The 22,693-nt window shown below is 45.0% G+C and overlaps 1 pseudogene; it reads left to right on the top strand.

Moving 5' to 3' along the window:
- Positions 1-20,060: 20,060 nt before the first annotated feature.
- Positions 20,061-22,432, top strand: LOC147959762 (uncharacterized; annotated as a pseudogene).
- Positions 22,433-22,693: the final 261 nt, after the last annotated feature.

Raw genomic sequence — 22,693 nt, 5'->3', positions numbered from 1 at the left:
AAACAACGGTTTGCTAGGACAAGGTGGGTTAGAGGTTTGACATGGAAATATGGGAGGAATGATAATCAAGTGGTAGGTATCGTAGCATAGGCATAGCAAAAGAGCGAGCATCTAGCAAGCAAAGATAGAAGTGATTTCGAGGGTATGGTCATCTTGCCTGCAAAGTTCTCTGAGTTGATGTTAGCTTGATCCTCGTAAGTGTACTCAACGGGCTCCTCGATCACGTACTCGTCTCCCGGCTCTACCCAAGCAAGAATACAAGCAAATGGAACCACAATCAACCACGTGCAATGCACAAACAACAAGATGCAAAACATGGCATGATATGCGGGATGTTAAATGCAATGCATATGCATGATTCGGAAAGGAAAGATTGAACCTGGCCACAACATGGAAAACCAAGAGTGCCACTGGAAATATGAGTTTATTTCTGTCGAAATCAATATAAAGATCACTGTAATCGGATGCACGGTTTGCAAATGGCAAGCAAAACAAATATGGCACCGATCCGCGATTAACAGCACAAGGCCATCTAAATGCATCAAGAACAACAATCTACTGCACTCTAACATAGCAAATAAATACATGGCAGGTATCCACTCAAGATGCTTGACAAAAGATGAACACTGAGCTACAGCTAATTCACTCAATAGCAGGTTCAAACAAGCATGGCAAAAGTGCAAAAGATAACAGGTTACAGACTTGGTGAAAATAACGACATGTCAGGAATTTAACATCAGGAAGCGATGTTTAGAGCAAGATAACAGCATGCTACAGGAACATATCATGGCAAAGCAAAGCATGTCTTGAAGCTTCTCAAAGCATACAACAAAAGTCCCTTACTGACCATAAGCCAAAAGGGATCAGAAAATACAATTCCATCCATGTGAACATAGCAACTTTCGTTAACAGATTCAGACTTAGTAGAAAACTAGAACATGGCAAAACAGATATCAAGTAGGCATGTTTACGAGCTCGATGCACTCACCACAAGGCATTGCATGAAAAACTAAGCATACACCCATCAAGTAGACATGGCATAGAAGCTAAACATGGCAAGAACAACCTCATAGCATGCACGGATCAACTACAACAAGCTCGGCAAAATCGCTTAACATGTAAACAATCTGCCAGCAACATTTTATAGCAAAAGTAGAGCTTGATTGAGTTAAGCTAGGGTGCTCCGTAATTGCAAACAAAGACATGGATTGATAGAGCACAACAATATCTACAAAACATCCTTATTGACCATGCTCAAAAGAGGCATGGATCACTCGGTAGCAACATGAATACATGGCATAAAAATATTGACAGGACAGACTTAGAAGATTTCTAAGTCCCTGAAATCAGCAACATCATGAGAGCTACTTTGCATGCTTGTGCTAGTCACCACAGAGATCACAAAAATACATGGCATACACCCCTGTAAAGATGGAATGGCATACTTCAAAACTCATGTAGTGCTCAAGTTCATAGGAGGCACGCAACAATCATGGCAAAAATGACAAATGTCCAATTGCTGATAATAATCTGAAACTAACATTGCATAGCCCTCTTGCTACAGAATTTAGGGCATCAAGATGAACTCAAATGAACACGGTGCAATGGAATGAAATGAAGTACTCGTCGAGACGAACAATTTGATATGCTACACGCCCAAAACGGAGCCACGGTTGATGAGTTGTGACATGATCAAAATATGCAAAAATTACTGGGGGTGAGGGAAAAAGTCAACCCTCAGATCTAGGGTTCATCGGCATGCGAACCGAGGCAGCGGCCGGAGCTGTCGCAGGAGACGAGGAGGCGGCCGGGAACGAGGTGGTTCAGCGAGGGGGTTGCCGGACTTGGTGGACGGCGGCGGCGGCGCCGGGCGGAGAGGGGCGCGGCGGCCTCATGCGTCGCGGAGGCCGAGGCGTCGGCGGCGGTCGCCGGCGTCTGGGAAGCGCAGTGGCGAGGCGGAGGGGCGAGCTTGCCGGCGAGAGGTGACACGAGCGGACGGGCGGCGGCGCTGCGGAGGCGCGGGCGCGCAAAGGCAGCGGCGGGCGCACGGGCCGGGAGGGCCCGATCCGGGCTCTCCGGGCCGGCTACGGACGAACCATGGAGTGACACATGGCGGCGGCGGGGCGGGGCGGAGCTGACACGTCCGGCGCGGCCCGGACGTGTCCGGCGCGCGGAGGGACGAGGGGAACTAGGGTTAGGGTAGAAATGACCCGAGATTTCCGGGGAGGAGTGCCTTTTTATAGGTAGAGGGAGCTAGGAGGCTCCAAATTGAGCACAGTTTTCGGCCATGCGATCGTGATCGAACGACCTAGATGATGGAGGGGGTTTAGGTGGGTTTTGGGCTACTTTGGAGGGGTGTTGGGCTGCAACACACACGAGGCCTTTTCGATTCCTCGGTTAACCGTTGGAGTATCAAGCAAAGTCCAAATGGCACGAAACTTGACTGGCAGTCTACCGGTAGTAAACCAAGGCCGCTTGGCAAGTCTAGGTCCAATCCTAAAATGTTTAATAGCCGCACACGAAAAGAGGTAAAAGGGGGCACCGGAGGACATAGGAGTGCCGAAATGCAAAACGGACAACGGGGAAAATGCTTGAATGCATGAGACGAACACGTATGCAAATGTGATGCACATGATGACTTGATATGAGATGCATGACAAAGACAAAAGCAACAGGAAGACAAAAACCCACAACGAGGAAATATCATAACTTAGTGCCGAAAATGGCAATAGTTGGAATACAAATATGGCAGGTTACATATGGGGTGTTACAACACTCCACCACTACGAAAGGATTTCGTCTTGAGATCGAGGACTGGAAAAACTCCGGGCACTCAGAACGGAGGTGGTCCTCGCGTTCCCAGGTGGCTTCACGGTCGGAATGATGTGACCACTTGACTTTCAGTAATTTGATAGACTTGTTGCGAGTCTTGCGCTTAGTTTCTTCATGAATAGCAATGGGGTGCTCATGATAAGACAGGTCTTCTTGGAGATCAATCTCTTCAAAGTTGATGGTGCGGTCAGGAGTCTTGAAACACTTGTGGAGTTGAGACACGTGAAACACGTCGTGCACGTTTGCAAAGTTGGATGGAAGCTCAAGTTGATAGGCGAGATCGCCTCTTTTGCCAATGATCTTGAAAGGACCCACGTATCTAGGGGCAAGCTTCCCTTTGATACTGAAGCGATGAGTACCTTTAATTGGAGAGACGCGGAGGTAGACATGGTCTCCGATCTTGAAAGCCAAGTAACGATGCTTGCTATCATAGTAACTTTTCTGGCACGATTGCGCAGCTTTGAGATTTTCAAGAATGACTTAGCATAGTTCTTCAGCATCTGTGATCAAGTCATTTCCAAGAAGTTGGTGTTCACCAGTCTCTGACCAGTTAAGAGGAGTACGACACTTCCTGCCATAGAGAATCTCGAATGGGGCCTTGCCCAAAATTTCTTGGAAGTTGTTGTTGTAGGAGAACTCGGCATATGGAAGACAATCTTCCCACTTCATACCGAAAGAGATGACACAAGCCTTGAGCATATCTTCAAGAATTTGATTTACTCGCTCGACTTGGCCACTGGTTTGAGGATGAAATGCTATGCTGAAGCGAATGTTGGTGCCCATGGCCTTCTGAAAAGAATCCCAGAACTAAGATGTGAAGATGCTTCCATGATCTGAAGATATCAACTGCGGAATGTCATGGAGAGAGACAATCCTAGAGGTATATAGCTCTGCCAACTGAGCTGCTGTGATAGATTCTTTGATAGAAAGGAAATGAGCCACTTTAGTGAGCTTGTCGATGACAACGAAGATAGAATCATTGCCACGCTTGGACTTTGGAAATCCAGTCACGAAGTCCATCTCAATATGGTCAAACTTCCATTCTGGAATGGCAAGAGGTTGGAGGAGACCAGCTGGTTGTTGGTTTTCTGCTTTCACTCTTCAGCAGACATCACATTCATTCACGAACTGAGTAATCTCGCGCTTCATTCGAGTCCACCAATACGACTGCTTGAGGTCCTGGTACATCTTTGTACTTCCAGGGTGAATAGAGAGGAGTGAATTTTGAGCTTCATTCATAATGACTTTACGAAGGTCACCTTTAGGAACAACAATGCGATCCTCGAAGGATAGATTATCCTTGTCATCAAGGTGATAGCACTTGTACTTGGGTTGACTCTTGGCAATCCCAATCTTCACCTTCTTAACCATAGCATCAAGAAGTTGAGCCTCACGAATCTGATCTTCCAAAGTAGGAGAGACTTGGAGGTTGGCAAGGAATCCTTGAGGAACAACTTAGAGATTAAGTTTGTGGAAAGATTCACAAAGCTCCGGTTAGTAAGGATTGAGAATCAAACTGTTGCAGTAAGCCTTCCTGCTCAATGCGTTAGCAATTACATTGGCCTTGCCTGGAGTATATTCGATACTCGGATTATACTCTTGAATCATTTAGACCCAACGAGCCTGCCTGAGGTTTAGGTTTGGCTGAGTGAAGATGTACTTGAGACTCTTATGATCAGTGAAGATGTCCACTTTTCATCCCAACAACAAGTGTCTCCATGTTAAAAGAGCATGGACGACTACCGCCAACTCGAGGTCATGAGTGGGGTAGTTCTTTTCATTGGGCTTCAACTGGCGAGAGGTATAGGCCACAACTTTCTTCTCTTGCATCAGCGCTGCACCGAGACCTTGAAGGGAAGCATCACAGAAGACTTCAAACGGTTTGGATTCATCAGGAGGAGTCAGAACTGGAGCAGTGACTAACTTCTCTTTGAGGGTGTTGAAAGCGATGTCACATTCAGGCGACCAGACATACTTCACATGCTTCTAGAGAAGGTTGGAAAGAGGCTTCGCGATCTTAGAGAAGTTCTCAACGAACCTTCGACAATAGCTTGCGAGCCCAAGGAAGCCGCGGAGTTGCTTCACATTCTGAGGTGGTTCCCAATTCACAATTGCAGACACCTTCTCAGGATTAAAAGTTATGCCCTTGGAAGAGATGATATGCCCAAGGTAGAGAACCTCATCGAGCCAAAACTCGCACTTTGAAAACGTCGCATAGAACGGATGTTCTCTGAGTTTATCCAGAACCAATCTCAAGTGCTTGGCATGATCCTCCTTGTTCTTGGAAAAGACCAGAATGTCATCGAGGTAGACCAAGACGAAGTCATTTGTGTAGGTGTTGAAGATGAAGTTCATCATGCGAGAGAATGTTGGAGGGGCGTTGACAAGGCCGAAAGACATGACAGTGTATTCATATGAACCATAGCTTGTTCTGAATGCTGTCTTGGGGATATCTTCTACACGAATGTGAATCTTATGATAGCCCATACGGAGGTCAAGCTTGGAGAATACTTGAGCACCTTTGAGTTGTTCGAAAAGCTCATTGATGTTGGGAAGTGGGTACTTTTTCTTTATGGTCTTCTTGTTCAATGGACGGTAGTCGACACAAAGTCGGTCCATTCCATCCTTCTTCTTGACGAAAAGAACACCATAACCCAATGGAGAAGAACTTGGTCGGATGAGACCCATACGCTCTTGAATATCGAGTTACTTCTTCAGCTCCTTCAACTCTTCAGGTCCAAGCTTGTAAGGACGTTTGCATACAGGTTCCGTGCCAGGCTCAAGATCCATGACGAATTCAACTGGCCTGTGCGGAGGCATTCCTGGAAGCTCTTCTGGAAAGACGTCTTGATACTCACAAACGACTGGAATCTAAGAAATGGCATCCAGCTCGCCCTTCTCGTTGAGAGAAAACTGTCGGATGGTATTATCATGAGCGGCAAAGACGATTACATCCTCAGACGAATGTGTCAATTGGATCTGCCTGGCAGCACAATCAAGCTGCGCCTTGTGCTTAGAAAGCCAGTCCATTCCGAGAATAAGATCAATATCCGAGTTACCAAGGACCATTGGAGAAGCCAGAAACTTGAAGTCACCCATCATGATAGAAATACCGGGACCATCATGCTAGAACTCAAACGCTTAGCCAGAGAAACAACTTGCAATGCTTTACGTAATGCCTTAGTGCCAAAGTTGTGCTCCGATGCAAATGGGAATGACATGATAGAATGCGATGCACCAGAGTCAAAAAGAACTTTTGTAGGAATATCGTTAACAGGAAGGTTACAAATAATCACATCTGACGAGTCCTCTGCCTGAGCTGCGTTCATCATGTTGACCTTGGCATGCTTGGGATTATGATTGACCATAGTACTAGTAGATCTCACATGAGGAGGTGGTGGAATACGCCTCTGATTGAAGCATTTGTTGGCATAGTGACCCTTCTGCTGACACTTGTTGCACGTGACCTCTGAGAGCGGACGGTGATATGGAGCACTTGATCTTGGAGCATGAGACGAAGTCTTGTTCTAAAAGCCTGGGTTGGGTGGGTGGGAAGATCCATTGCCACCTTTGCTCTTCTGCTGATAAGGCTGACGGAACGGAGGAGGAGGAGGCAACCAATACTTTTGCTGCTTAGTTGCCACTTGAGTTGAGGAAGAAGGAGTTGCATCCCTGACTCGCTTCTTGGAAGCATCGCACTTGAGCTGAGCAGTCTCTTGTTTCAGTGCCATGTTGTAAAACTCATCGTACTTCTGCGGCTAAAAAAGCACAAGAGCTAGTTGGAGATCTTCTCTGAGGCCACCTCTGAACTGATAAATCATGTTCTTCTCGTCAGGGACGTCTTGCTTAGCGAAACGAGCGAGCTTCTGGAACATGATGTTATACTGGTAAACTGACAAGCTGCCTTGCTTCAGATTGCGGAACTCCTCATGCTTTCTCTCAACAACACTCTGAGGAATGTGGTGAGCTTTGAAGTCTTGACGGAATTCATCCCAGGTAATCACACAACCTCCTCTGGAATCTCTGTATTGCTGATACCACTTTGCAGCTTGGTCTTTGAGTTGGAACGAGGCAAACTTGACAAAGTCCTTAGGCCTGATGTTGCTGCACTCAAAATGCTTGCAGATATCCACGAGCCAATCATCAGCGTTTGTTGCCTCGACACAGTTACTGAAGGTCTTTGGCTGGTTTGCGAGGAACTGGTTGAGTGTAGCAAACTGATTCTGATTGTTGCCATGACCTTGATTCCCTTGGTCGCGCTCTTGCAAGAGTTGCATGATCAGCTGCGTGTTGGCATTGGTAGCGGCCATCATAGCTTGCCATGCCTCCGGAGGTGGAGGTGGTGGCAGCGGTTCAGGATTCTGACGCGTTGGAGGAGCCATCCTGAAGAGGGTGACATCCGTTAGCATCATGACAGACATATATTCAAGCTGAATCAAATGGATCAAAATTGCAACAAATAGTCTTAACATCCGAACAAAATGAACGAATGAATTCCAATTGAAATGGTCACACTTCCATAAATTGAGAAGCCACTTAGATAGAGGTAGATGAATGAAACAACAAGGTACGAACATGAACAAATACTTGGTGAGGATTACCCAATCACAAACCAAATATCCGCGGAAGAAATACTAGAGCTACAAGAATTCCCACCTATGAAGCTCCCGAAATTTTCCCGGTTATGCAATCAGGTGTTGGGGATACAGGGGAAGCATAATATCTCACCCAAAGCTAGCAAATCCTACATCCAGCTGTATCCATCCTTCAACACATAACCAAGAAACCTTCGGAAATCATTTACCTCAACCTTCGAAAAGCATCCGTTATACGAGTTATGGCAATACTCCCGAACTCCCGCCCCAGTACTGGGTGGCGTCGAGGTTATCTCACCAACAACTGCATGAAAGAGATTTTTGATGTCGGCAAAACTCAGGTATTCCAAAACTGTAATGATTAAATTGTGACGACAACACCTCGGAGCTCAACTCCCCGGGACACTGCCACAACCCCTAAATGTCAGGAGGCACCAAGAACAATGTTCTCGTCACAAAACCATCAGAACGATTCCAAGATACCCTCGTGATCCTAATTTTTTTTTGTGAAATTTGAGAAGAGAAGAGTCAAAACTCTACGTCAGGATGCCTCACCAGAGCGACGAAGGGACTGAGGAGTAAAGAGAATCCTACTCTCCGATATATATAATCCTAAATGACTCAAAAAAAATTCTAGACTCAACAACGTCAGTGATTCGATCAAGCAGGGGGGCTCCTAAGTCCGGGAAACCTCTGATTACCAACTTGTAATGCCCACGATGCGGCTATATCTCCCATGTGTCGAAGCACGACTTAGAGGCATAACCGCATTGTAAGCAATGTCGCAAGTGGGGTAATCTTCACACAACCCATGTAATGAATAAGGAAAAGAGGTACATAGATGGCTTACACTCACCACGTCACACAATAGCATAAATATCATTACATTCATCAAGATACAATCAAGGTCCGACTACGGAACCAAAATAAAGAACAACCCCTAATGCAACAAAGTCCCCGATCGCCCCAACTGGGCACCACTACTGATCGTCCGGAAAGGAAACGTATTATCGTCCTGAGTCCTCATCGAACTCCCACTTGAGCTCAGTCGAACCTCCTAGAGCAGTATCATTACTCCCTGCATCTGGTTTTGGAAGTAATCTGTGAGTCACGGGGACTCAGCAATCTCACACCCTCGCGATCAAGACTATTTAAGCTTATAGGTAGGGTAAAAGGTATGAGGTGGAGCTGCACCAAGCACTAGCATATACGGTGGCTAACATACGCAAATGAGAGCGAGAAGATAAGGCAAAGGCACGATCGATAAACTATGATCAACAAGTGATCCTAGAACAACCTACGTTCAAGCATAACACGAGACCGTGTTCTCTTCCAGGACTCCGCCGAAAAGAGACCATCACAGACAAACACTCTGTTGATTCATTTTAATTAAGTTAAGTTTATGGTTTTCTACAACCGGACATTAACAAATTCCCATCTGCCCATAACCGTGGGCACGGCTTTCGAAAGTTCAAAGCCCATCACAAGCTCTCACGGTCAACGAAGGATATTCCTTCTCCCAAGACAACCCGATCAGACTCGGAATCCCGGTTACAAGACATCTCGACAATGGTAAAACTAAACCAGCAAATCCACCCGAATGTGCCGACAAATCCCGATAGGAACTGCACATATCTCATTCTTAGGGCACAACGGATGAGACTAGCTACGAGTAAAACCAACCCTCAAGTTTCCCCGAGGTGGCCCCGCAGGCAGCTCAGTTTGGGTTAACACTCAAAGATGACCCTTGAGTCCGCGAAACCCAAGGGAAGAGGCTAGGTGGCGAATGGTAAAACCAATGTTGGGCATTGCTGGAAGAGTTTATTCAAGGCGAACTGTCAAGGGGTTCCCATTATAACCCAACCGTGTAAGGAATGCAAAATCAAGGAACATAACACCGATATGACGGAAACTAGGGCGGCAAGAGTGGAACAAAACACCAGACATAAGGCCGAGCCTTCCACCCTTTACCAAGTGTATAGATGCATTAAAGTAGACAAGATATAATAGTGATATCTCGACAATAAACATGTTCCAACAAGGAACAAACTCCAATCTTCACCTGCAACTAGCAACGCTATAAGAGGGGCCAAGCAAAGCGGTAACATAGCGAAACAACGATTTGCTAGGACAAGGTGGGTCAGAGGTTTGACATGGCAATATGGGAGGCATGATAAGCAAGTGGTAGGTATCGTAGCATAGGCATAGCAAAAGAGCGAGCATCTAGCAAGCAAAGATAGAAGTGATTTCGAGGGTATGGTCATCTTGCCTGTAAATTTCTCCATGTTGACGTTAGCTTGATCCTCGTAAGCATACTCAACGGGCTCCTCGATCGCTTACTCGTCTCCCGGCTCTACCCAAGCAAGAACACAAGCAAAGTGAACCACAATCAACCATGTGCAATGCACAAACAACATGATGCAAAACATGGCATGATATGCGGGATGTGAAATGCAATGCATATGCATGATTCGGAAAGGAAAGATTGAACCTGGCCTCAACATGGAAAACCAAGATTGCCACTAGAAAGATGAGTTTATTTCGGTCGAAATCGATATAAAGATCACCGGAATCGGATGCACGGTTTGCAAATGGCAAGCAAAACAAATATGGCACCGATCTGCGATTAACAGCACGAGGCCATCTAAATGCATCAAGAACAACAATCGACTGCGCTCCAACATAGCAGCAAAATACATGGCAGAGATCCACTCAAGATGCTTGACAAAAGATGAACGCTGAGCTACGGCTAATTCACTCAATAGCAGGTTCAAACAAGCATGGCAAAAGTGCAAAAGATAACAGGTTACTGACTTAGTGAAAATAACATGTCAGGAATTTAACATCAGGAAGCAATGTTTAGAGCAAGATAACAACATGCTACAGGAACATATCATGGAAAATAAAAGCATGGCATGAAGCTACTCAAAGAATACAACAAAGGTCCCTTACTAACCATAAGCCAAAAGGTTTCAGAAAATACAATTGCATCCATGTGAACATAGCAACTTTCGTTAACAGATTCAGACTTAGTAGAAAACTGGAACATGGCAAAACAGATATCAAGTAGGCATGTTTACGAGCTCGATGCACTCACCACAAGGCATTGCATGGCAAACTAAGCATACACCCAGCAAGTAGACATGGCATAGAAGCTAAACATGGCAAGAACAACCTCATAGCATGCACGGATCAACTACAACAAGCTCGGCAAAATCTCTTAACATGTAAACAATCTGTCAGGAACATTTTATAGCAAAAGTAGAGCTCGATTGAGCCAAGCTAGGGTGCTCCATAATTGAAAATAAAGACATGGATTGATAGAGCACAACAATATCTACAAAACATCCTTACTGACCATGCTTAAAAGAGGCATGGATCACTTGGTAGCAACATGAATACATGGCATAAAAATATTGACAGGATAAAGACTTAGAAGATTTCTAAGTCCCTGAAATCAGCAACATCATGAGGGCTACTTTGCATTCTTGTGCTAGTCACCACAGAGATCACAAAAATAAATGTCATACACCCCTGTAAAGATGGCATGGCATACTTCAGAACTCATGTAGGGCTCAAGTTCATAGGTGGCACACAACAATCATGGCAAAATGACAAATGTCCGATTGCTGCAAATAATCTGAAACTAACATTGCATAGCCCTCTTACCATAACATTTAGGGCATCACGATGAACTCAAATGAACATGGTGCAATGGAATGAAATGAAGTACTCGTCGAGACGAACAATTTGATATGCTACACGCCCAAAACGGAGCCATAGTTGATGAGTTATGGCATGATGAAAATATGCAAAAATTACTGGGAGTGAGGGAAAAAGTCAACCCTCAGACCTAGGGTTCGTCGGCACACGAACCGAGGCAGCGGCCGAAGCTATCACCGGAGACGAGGAGGCGGCCGGGAACGAGGTGGTCCGGCGATGGGGTTGTCGGACTTGGTGGACGGCGGCGATGGCGGCGGCGGCACTGGGCGGAGAGGGGCGCGGTGGCCTCGGGCGTCGCAGAAGACGAGGCGTCAGCGGCCGTCTCCGGCATCGGGGAAGCGCAGCGGCGCGGCAGAGGGGCGAGCTCGCTGGCGAGAGGTGGCGCGAGCGGAAGGGAGGCAGCGCTGCGAAGGCGCGGGCGCGCAAAGGCGGCGGCGGGCGCACGGGCCGGGAGGGCCCAATCCGGGCTCTCCAGGCCGGCGGCAGAGAGGACGGCGGCGGACGAACCACGGCATGACATGTGGCGGCGGCGGGGCGGAGTGGACGCGTCCGGAGCGGCCCGGACGTGTCCGGCGCGCGGAGGGACGAGGGGGACTAGGGTTAGGGTAGAAATGACCCAAGATTTCGGGGAGGAGTGCCTTTTTATAGGTAGAGGGAGCTAGGAGGCTCCAAATGAGCATGATTTTCGGACACATGATCGTGATCGAACGACGTAGATGATGGAGGGGGTTTAGGTGGGTTTTGGGCCACTTTGGTGGGGTGTTGGGCTGCAACACACACGAGGCCTTTTCGGTTCCTCGGTTAACCGTTGGATTATCAAACGAAGTCCAAATGGCACGAAAGTTGACAGGCAGTCTACCGGTAGTAAACCAAGGCCGCTTGGCAAGTCTCGGTCCAATCTGAAAACGTTTAATACCCGCACACGAAAAGAGGTAAAAGGGGCACCGGAGGACATAGGAGCGCCGAAATGCAAAACGGACAACGGGGAAAATGCTTGAATGCATGAGACGAACACGTATGCAAATGCGATGCACATGATGACATGATATGAGATGCATGACAAAGACAAAAGCAACACGAAGACAAAACCCGACAACGAGGAAATATCATAACTTAGTGCTGAAAATGGCAATAGTTGGAATACAAATATGGCAGGTTACATACGGGGTGTTACATTGCATGAGTAGGATCTCTTAACTTGTGGGTTTGGGAAGTAGATGATGAGGTAGAACCTATTACCCTCTTTATTATCAAACCCTAGGAGTTACTTCTGTGTTATGCTACCTATTGCCATGCTATGCTCGTAGACGTGGATTGGGTTTGAGAGTATCCACGACAGATGTGAGATTACTAATTAATGGTTTACTTAAGGTGGCTACTTAAACACACATCTGGGTGGATTGGTTGCGGTCACCTGGGGATATACCAGTGTTGTCCTTTTTGGTTCGCCATCCAGGCTCAAAGGGATCATAAGATTATTCATGCTGGAAACTTCCGTGTGCAGCCACAAGCTATTATGGGCTCTAGAATAGTTGAGTAAGTTGTGGGAAACCTTTCCATGATGGGCTAGCAGATGTAGGGGATTGTAGGTGTACCGGCCTATCTATCGGTTAAGGGGAGCTCTTCGGAAAGACCGTGTCTCGGTCATCTGTTTCTCAAACACCATGCAGTGCGAGAAATACAACGGAGGAGATCGTGTCTTGTGGGGAAAAGTGCACAAATCTCTGCAGGGTGTACAAACTAATCATGGTTAGCCATGTCCCCAGTTATGGACATCTTGAGTATCTGGTTCTTGGATTATCATGTGGATCTCATCACCCTAAATTAATTTGCTAGGATGTGAATAACTTTTAATTGGGATTGAGATGGGGTTACCATTCTCAATGTTTTTCAACCAACTTTGTAGTTAAATAACATATATTCCTTTGTTGTAGGGAAAAATTGGCTTTTCGCAAAAACATATTGACCGTAGAGCCTCCACCAGCCATATATGCATGTAGTGATAGCATTTACTTGTTCATTGCTCTACTGTGCTATCTTGCCAGCATATTCCATGTGCTGACCCGTTTTAGGCTGCAACATATCATGTTGCAGACTTTTCAGACGAAGAGTAAGGTGCACTAGGTCGTTTGTCGTGCACTCAGCTATGCCGTTGGAGTTGATGGACTCACTTTATCTTCCAAGCCTTCCGTTGTTATCTTACTTAGATGGACTTAAGCCATATTTATTGTAATAAGTTCTCTTTTGAGACATTCGATTTAATAAGTGTGTGATTGCTACTCTGTTATAAATCCTTCAAGTACTGTGTGTCTCAGCATTACCGATCCAGGGATGACACTTATGCACAGAGACTTGATCCATTCGGGTCGGGTCGCTACACAAACACTAATTAAAACATAAAAACACAATCATAACGGAGGATAGGTGATTTATTTATTACTAAACATGAACAAAAAGTAAAGAACAAAAATAAAATTGGGTTGCCTCGCAACAAGCGCTATCGTTTAACGCCCCTAGCTACGCATAAAAACAAGAATAGATCTAGGTATTGTCATCTTTGGTATGAAATCCATAAGTGGCTCTCATAATAGATTCATAAGGTAATTTTATTTTGTTTCTAGGAAAGTGTTCCATGCCTTTCCTTAACGGAAATTGGAATCTAACATTTCCTTCTTTCATGTCAATAATTGCACCAATCGTTCTAAGGAAAGGTCTACCAAGAATAATAAGACATGTAGGATTGCAATCTATATCAAGAATGATAAAATCTATGGGCACATAATTCCAATTTGCAACAATAAGAACATCATTAATTCTTCAAATATGTTTCTTAATGGTGGAATCCGCATGGTGCAAATTTAAAGAACAATCATCCAATTCACGGAAACCTAACACATCACGCAAAGTTTTTGGAATCGTGGAAACACTAGCACCCAAATCACATAAGGCATAGCATTCATGATCTTTGATCTTAATTTTAATAGTAGGTTCCCACTCATCATAAAGTTTTCTAGGGATAGAAACTTCTAGTTCATTCTTTTCTTCATAAGATTGCATTAAAGCATCAACAATATGTTTAGTAAAAGCCTTATTTTGATCATAAGCATGAGGAGAATCTAACACGGATTGAAACAAGGAAATATAATCTATCAAAGAGCAATTATCATAATTAAATTCCTTGAAATCCAAAATAGTGGCTTCATTGCTATGTAAAGTTTTGACCTCTTCAATCCCACTTTTATTAATTTTAGCATCAAGATCTAAAAACTTTGAATCATTGGGACGCCTTTTAACTAAAGTTGACTCATCTCCAGACCCATCTTTATCAAGATTCATATTGGAAAACAAAGATTTAATAGGAGACACATCAATCAATTTTAGATCTTCATCATTATTACTATGTAGATCTTCTGGTTTAGCGGCCATCTTATTAACTAAGGTGGCTTGCTTATCCGAAATTTGACCCACTATATTTTCAAAATGAGCAAACTGAGATTTCAAACCATAAAATTCTTTAGACACATCATCGAGCTCTTTATTCATGTACTCCATAAAGCCTTTTTGTTCTTTTTGGTCGTTTCTGAAGAAATTATTATGCTCAAATTGCAAAGACATAAAGCTTCTAACATTATTCTCAATTTTTTCCAACATTCTAAGGTGAGGATCAACACTTTTAGGCAAGGCCATCAGGGCAAATAGGCACACAAGAGGCATACGAAAGGAGGCGAACGGAAAAAAGGTGAATAAAACGGCAAAGGTGAAGTGGGGGAGAGGAAAATGAGATGCAAATGGCAAATAATGTAATGCGAAGGAGAGGAGTTTGTGATGGGTACTTGGTATGTCTTGACTTGAGCATAGATCTCCTCGGCAACGGCGCCAGAAATCCTTCTTGCTACCTCTTGAGCATGCGTTGGTTTTCCCTTGAAGAGGAAAGGGCGATGCAGCAAAGTAGCGTAAGTATTTCCATCAGTTTTGAGAACCATGGTATCAATCCGGTAGCAGATTACACGCGAGTCGCCTAGTACCTGCACAAACAATCAAGAACCTTGCAACCAATGAGATAAAGGCGTTGTTATTCCCTTCTCGGCCACTTGCAAAAGTGAGATCTGATAAAGATAATAAGATAAATATTTTGGTATTTTTGTTGTATAGATTGAAAAGTAGTAAATGGGATGCGATAATAAAAAGAGATGCAATATAATAAGAAAGAGACCCGGGGGCCATAGGTTTCACTAGTGGCTTCTCTCATGATAGCAAGTATTATGGTGAGTGAACAAATTACTGCCGAGCAATTGATAGAAAAGTGCATAGTTATGAGAATATCTGGGCAATGATTATGAAATATATGCATCACTTCTATGTTAAGTAGACCAAAACGATTCTGCATCTACTACTATTACTCCACACATCGACCGCTATCCAGCATGCATCTAGAGTATTAAGTTCATAAGAACAGAGTAATGCTTTAGGCAAGATGACATGATGTAGAGGGATAAACTCAAGCAATATGATATAAACCCCATATTTTTATCCTCGATGGCAACAATACAATAGGTGCCTTGCTACCCCTAGTGTCACTGGGAAAGGACACTGCAAGATTGAACCCAAAGCTAAGCACTTCTCCCATTGCAAGAAAGATCAATCTACTAGGCCAAACTAAACCGATAATTCAAAGAGACTTGCAAATATATCAAATCATGCATATAATAATTCCGAGAAGTTCCAAATATTGTTCATAGATAAACTTGATCATAAATCCCCAATTCATCGGATCTCGGCAAACACACCGCAAAAGAATATTACATCGAATAGATCTCCAATAACATCAAGGAGAACTTTGTATTGAGACCAAAGAGAGACAAGAAGCCAGCTAGCTAATAACTATGGACCCGAAGGTCTGTGGTAAACTACTCACACATCATCGGAGAGGCTATGGTGGTGATGTAGAAGCCCTCCGTGATTGATTCCCCCTCCGGCAGATCGCCGGAAAAGGCCCCAGATGGGATCTCACAGGTACAGAAGGTTGCGGCGGTGGAAAAGTGGTTTCGTGGCTCTCCTGGATGTTTTTAGGGTATAAGAGTATATATAGGCAAAAGAAGTACGTCGGTGGAGCTTCGAGGGGCCCACGAGGGTGGGGGGCACGCCTACCCCCCTGGGCGCGCCCTCCTGCCTCATGGCCACCTTGTTGCGTCTCTGACTTCCACTCCATGTCTCTTGGATTGTGTTTGTTCCAAGAAAGATCCTCACAAAGGTTTCATTCCGTTTGGATTCCATTTGATATTCCTTTTCTACGAAACACTGAAATAGGGAAAAAACAGAAACTGGCACCTGGCCTTCGGTTAATAGGTTAGTCCCAAAAATAATATAAAAGAGCATATTGAAGCCCATTAAAAATCCAAAACAGATAATATAATAGCATCGAACAATAAAAAATTATAGATACGTTGGAGACGTATCATACAGCCGCACTCATTATTACGTGAGAGTGTCACGAGCGGAGACCTTTACAGGTGTGAGCCTTGCTTAATATCAGCCGACGGGCCCCGCCTTGCGCCTCCCCCGACCACCGTTGGGGCGTCTGGAAACCAGGACGAGACCAAGCGGCAAGGGGGATGCTAGCGGCACCCTCGGCGACCACGGGCCCTCTACCAGGGGGAAGGGCTCGCTGGCGTCTCCCCCGACAGAGGACCTACCTCCACACGATGCCTTGCTCTGCGGGGCACGAGGGGGCCCTACGTCCGGGGCCCACCTGTGCAGCCCCCAGTGTGCCGGTCCTGCTGGGGGCGGGGGCGCCGTGCCGGGGTCTCCGACCGCTACCGCGGCCTGGTTCACCTGTGGTCCATGGTGAGCGTAAGCATGTCCCTAGGGTATTGGCTATACCCTGTGGTTGTTGTTGTTGAAGGGTTCGACGAAGCTTCCAGGCATCTCATGGAAACCCCCGACCACCAACGAATCTCCTGCCCATCTGCTCGAGGAACGATCTAGGGTCTTCCTCAGGCGTGTATTCCAGGTCCATCATGCGGGGCACGGATGCATCAGGGGTGGCTGCCCCGGGGCCTTCGCCTGGGTGCCCCACACCTTGGATTTTCAGGACCGGCGCCTGGTCCAGGCGGTCGTAGGTTGATGCGCCACCGTGGCCCCTCAGGGGACTGCTAAGGCCTACCCCGGCCGCTGGCGCCGTGGTTGCGGCGGGGCGAGCTACGGCGAGGGCTGTGTTGTTGCGGTAGAATCTTCGGGCGCCCCGTGGTGCGCGCGGGCGCGCGCCTCCGCCACCACCTGAGGGGTGGACAAGGAGAAAAAAGGCATCGCACCCCTACAGGCGGTGTCGAGCAGTTCGGCGGCCCGCTCCAATAGGGCATCGTGGCCGCCCTCCGCCAACCTGCAGCGCAGTAGCTCTCGCGCCATGATGATCGCGGCCTGCATGTTTGCCTACTCCCGACGAGTATGCAGTGCCATTTCCGTGGCATAGCCCAGTGACAGCGCAGCGGGGCGCGCACGCCGAGGGGCGAGGGCGGGCGGCGCTGACCCACGCCGCCCGCATCTGACGGAGTTGGGCGGTGTATGCTCCGCCTGGAGCACGGAGTGGAGGTCTTCTTGGACGGAAGACATCGCCTGGGCGGGCCAAGCAGCCCAGTTCTTTGCATGATCCCTCTGATCTTCAGCCATCTGGGCTGTCGGCTGGCAGGGGGAAGAAAGGTCCCGACGCACCCCTACCTGCCACGCCAAATGTCAGATTCCGGGCTCGGCAGACCATTGAGAGGTTTGAACATTGGGGTGCATACGAAGAACTCCTTCTTCCCAACCTGCCGGCCCAACGATTCCATAGCCTAGCTCGACGAACCCAAGGGACAAGAGACACAGCAGTTTATCCTGGTTCAGGCCACCTTGCGGTGTAACACCCTACTCCAGCTTTGTGGTGGATTGCCTCGAGGGGCTAAGGATGAACTAGTACAGTGGATGAACAGCCTCAGGAGGTGAGGTGTTCTTGAGCTTGATGAGCTAGAGAGATGGTTAGGGTGGAATGGATCCAATCTCTCCTATCCCCCTATGGTGGTGGCTAAGTCCTATTTATAGTGGCCTTGGTCCTCTTCCCAAATGTATGTGGGAAGGGCTCCCACAACGACCAAATTCGAAGGGAGACAACTAGTACAAGTTATCCTGACAAAAGTAGTCTTCGCCTGCAAAGACTCTGGTGGTGACGATGTAGTGGGCTCCATGATGACTTCCGTCCTATCGTCCTGGCGGTCTTGGTCTTGTTGCACCAATATGGAAACCTTTGCTTGATTTCTCGGGACTCCGCGCCTGTGCTTGGCCCCTTGGCACCAAAGGGGAAACTGGTACTCTACGCCTGCTGGTGCCCGCCTGGCCATGGTCATCATGGCTCATGTCATGTGAACCTCATGAGGTGCACCTTGCCTTGATATCTCCGCTCCTCGAGAGCCAGCCTGGTGAGGCCGCCCCCCAAGGTGGTCTTGGCGTCGTCCGCCTCGCGAGGCTTGGCCCCTCGTGAGGCTCTTGTGTTGTTGCTGCTGAAACTGGGCTGCACCGGGCCGCTGATGGAGCCACGCCGTGGGCTGCAGGCAGGCAAGTCTGAGTACCCCCGTTCCCAGGACGCCGACACAAAGTGATTAACTCAGGATCTTCAGAGAATTTATAACCCTTATCAGTAACAAAGATAGGTGAAGTAGCAAAATTGGGATCATATTTCATTCTAGCATTCAAAGATTTTTCTTTCAGCTTAGCTAATAGTTTCTTAAGATCTTCTCTATCATTGCAAGCAAAGAAGTCTATAGCAGTTTCTTCATCCATAACATAACCCTCATGTAGGGCCGGGCCCACAGTCATGCCAAAGGTGCGGCCCGCACAGGGCCCAAAATTCTAGGGGCCCATATTTTTTATATAGGTGTAGTAATAGTTAAGCGTAACTGGGCCGAGCGGCGAGCGTCTAGGCCCATTGAGTGAGAGTGAGGCCATCGAGCGGACGTAGCACTTGGACTCCTCCTCCAGATTGCTACGAGAGGGTCAGGCGATGAGGAAGCACTCAGAAAAAGGCAACGAGGGCATCGCTAATTAGCTAAGTTATCTAAAAAATACTAGATCACTACCATAAGAAAACATTAGAGCGCTACAGCCTATAGGGATCGGATCGCTAGAGCCCTCGATGACTGGACGTCTGGAGCCCTTGACATCATCACGTCGACCGGTCGACCATCGACGCCTCGTCCCGCCTCGTCCCTCGGTAGCTTTCGCTCGCACCCTGGTCCTTACTCCTTTGACCGATTGATTTCGGATTCAGGCCGACTTAGGCGACATGCCACTACTGCGGTGCCATCGTTGACTTCCTTGACTCCTTTCTTAAATTTCAGACTCATCAATGTCATCTCATTAGATTGATCGGTCACCGACGCTAGCCTTCAGGTGCTTAGCGAGTCGTTCTTTTTGGTTAACTTTGGTTCCTACTCCTAAATCCTAATTCTTAATTTTCTATTAATTATTGACAGGGATCATTACTTCATTAGATATTGGCTCTTACCTACCCTGTTAAAGATCACAAGACCGAAAATTAGCTGAGTTAGACGGTTCGTGTAATTCCCAAGCATTGACACATGATCTTCAATTGATATATGCTACGTATAAATTCAATTTTATTTTATTCATATTCTTTATCTTGTGTTTCAATAATATAGATTTGAGTCATCATGGGGAAACATCATTCGTGTGCCTATAAGGGCAAGAAAAAAGCATAAGAAGAAAATTTAATTAATAAATCTTATAAAGGTGGTATGGACAGATTTGTTAAAAAAAGTACCGCAAGTGTCATCTGGTAATCAGTCTACTAATCCTTCTACCCTTGCACTTGCAATTGTTCCTCACAATGATTCTAGAGATAGTCAGACAGAGACAGATAATATGGACGTAGAGGAAGATAATATTGATGTTGACTTGAATAGTTCACCTCGTGAGGATGTTGATGATTCTTTTCGGTCTGATATATTTGATCCAAGAAACTGCGATTCTCTTAATTCTAAACAAATTGATATCTTAGCACAGAAGGGTCCAAAAACAGACAAGTCTGTTAAAGGTCCCAAAGATAGATATCGTAAAAGGTTTACTTCAGTATTCTATACTAGAATCCTATCAAATGGAGAGTATTGTGATAGAGACTGGCTTGTCTATTCTGAACAACTTGATAGAGTCTTTTGCTTTGGTTGTAAATTATTTACAAAAGGTCATTGGAAAGGTCAGTTGGCAAATGAGGGCTATAATGATTGGTCACATATGACCAATAGACTAAAACATCATGAGACAAGTGTGGATCATGTTTCGAGTAATAATCGGTATGAGTTGCGTAGTAGATTGGAAAAACATCAAACTATTGATAAAGCTGCTCAACGACAACTTGAGAAAGAGAAAGACCATTGGAGAAAGGTATTCTTCAGAATTTTTTACATTGTAAAATTTCTTGCAAAGCATAATCTAGCGCTCCGTGGTACTAATGGCAAGTTCTATGAAGATAACAATGGTAATTTCTTGGGTTTGGTAGAGATGTTGGCTGAATTTGACCCTGTTATTCAGGAGCATGTTCGTCATATTACAAATTAAGAAACTCATGCTCATTATATTGATCATAAGATTTAGAATGAATTGCTACACTTGCTTGTTTCTTCTATTAGGTCTGAAATTACCAAGAAAATAAAGAGCTCAAAGTATTTCTCTGTCATACTTGATTGTCCCCCTGAAGCAAGTCACTAAGAGAAAATGTCTTTAATTATAAGATATGTGGATTCATCTTCAAGTCAAGTTTGCATAGAAGAGTCCTTTCTAGGATTTCTAGATGTAAATGATACAACCGGCCAAGGACTTTTCGATGTTCTAGAGAAGGATCTAAACTTCTTGATCTTGATATAAATGATGTGCGAGGAAAAGGTTATGATAATGCATCAAATATGAAAGGAACACATCAAGGGGTAAACAGGAAACTTTTGGATGTAAATCCTAGAGCTTTTTATTCAGCTTGTGATTGTCATAGTCTTAATTTAACACTTTGTGATATGGCCAAGACTTGTGGTAGAGCAAAGGACTTTTTTGGAATCATCCAACGCATCTATACAATTTTTTCCAATTCTACTAAGAAATGGCATATTTTGAAAGAAAACGTATTAGGATTGACTCTCAAGTCTATGTCCACTATGCGTTGGGAGAGTCATGTTGAAAGTGTTAAAGCTATCAGATTTAAATGTTCAGACATTCGGGAGGCTCTACTTCAGGTAAGCAATAGTTCATATTAATAGTGATGTAATTCCTTTAGGCTTTGACTACATCCGACCATAACATTTATGAACTTTCTTTTAATTTCAGGTATCTGAAACTGATAGTGATCCAAAGGCAAGTAGTAAGGCTCTAAGTTTCGCAAATAATGAACTTATAGAGTACGAATTTATCGTGGCAATAGTCATTTGGTATGAGGTATTGTTTGCTATTAATTTAGTAAGCAAAACTTGCAAACAAAGGATATGCTTATTGATGTTGATATTGAGAAAGGGCTTATTTCTTTCTTCGAGGGGTACAGGGAAACTGGTTTCTTAGAAGCATTGGAGATAGCCAAAGAAATTGCACTTGAGATGGACATTGGTGCAAAATTTCATAACAGGAGAGAAATTAAAAGAAAGAAATAGTATGATGAGAACCCAGACGACACAAATACTGCCACACGCTCTGTTGAGGAATCATTTAGAATCAACTATTTTACACTTGTTGTCGATCAAGCAATTTCCTCACTCACAAGGAGATTTGAGCAATATTAAGGTTACCAGAAAATTTTTGGTTTTTGATTTACCTCTAAAACATTGCGTTCATTGGATAAGGATAGTTTGAAATCTTCTTGTGTTAATCTTGAGGCTGCCCTTATGAAGGATAAACAATCTGATATTGATGCCAATGATCTGTTTGTTGAGTTGAAGTTCCTTCAAAATTTCATGCCAAAAGAAAATATTGGACCTATTGAAATTCTGAATTTTTTAAAGCGGCATGACTGTTTTCCCAATGCAAGTATTGCATATAGAGTTCTATTGACCATTCCTTTGACAGTTGCATTGGCAGAAAGAAGTTTTTCTAAGTTGAAGCTATTGAAGTCCTATATGCGTACTACTATGACACAACAAAGACTCAATTATTTGGCCACAATAGCACTTGAGAGTGAAGTGTTGGAGAATATTGATTATGAGGATATCATTGAAGGTTTCATTTCAAAGAATACTAAAAGAATGAAGCTTTTCAAATAAATAGCAACCGGGAGTTGAATAGGTATGATTTTTTATACGTCCAATTGTTATGTAAGACATTATATTATATATATTATGAAAAAATTCTTCTTGATATATATTAATATATACATTATAATTGCTCGTTAGGTCATTTTTTAGTGAGATAGGGCCCCATTTTTCAGTTTGGCATAGGACCCCGGATTTTGTCCACCCAGCCCTACCCTCAGGTACAACAGGCAATTCATATCTAGGGGGAGAATCATAATCTTCAGTTTCAAA

This window comes from Triticum urartu, chromosome 7A (genome assembly GCF_056163025.1).
Source record: "Triticum urartu cultivar PI428250 chromosome 7A, HENAU_Tu73, whole genome shotgun sequence".
NCBI classification, from domain to species: domain Eukaryota; kingdom Viridiplantae; phylum Streptophyta; class Magnoliopsida; order Poales; family Poaceae; genus Triticum; species Triticum urartu.
This window is presented reverse-complemented; position numbering and strand designations above follow the sequence as displayed.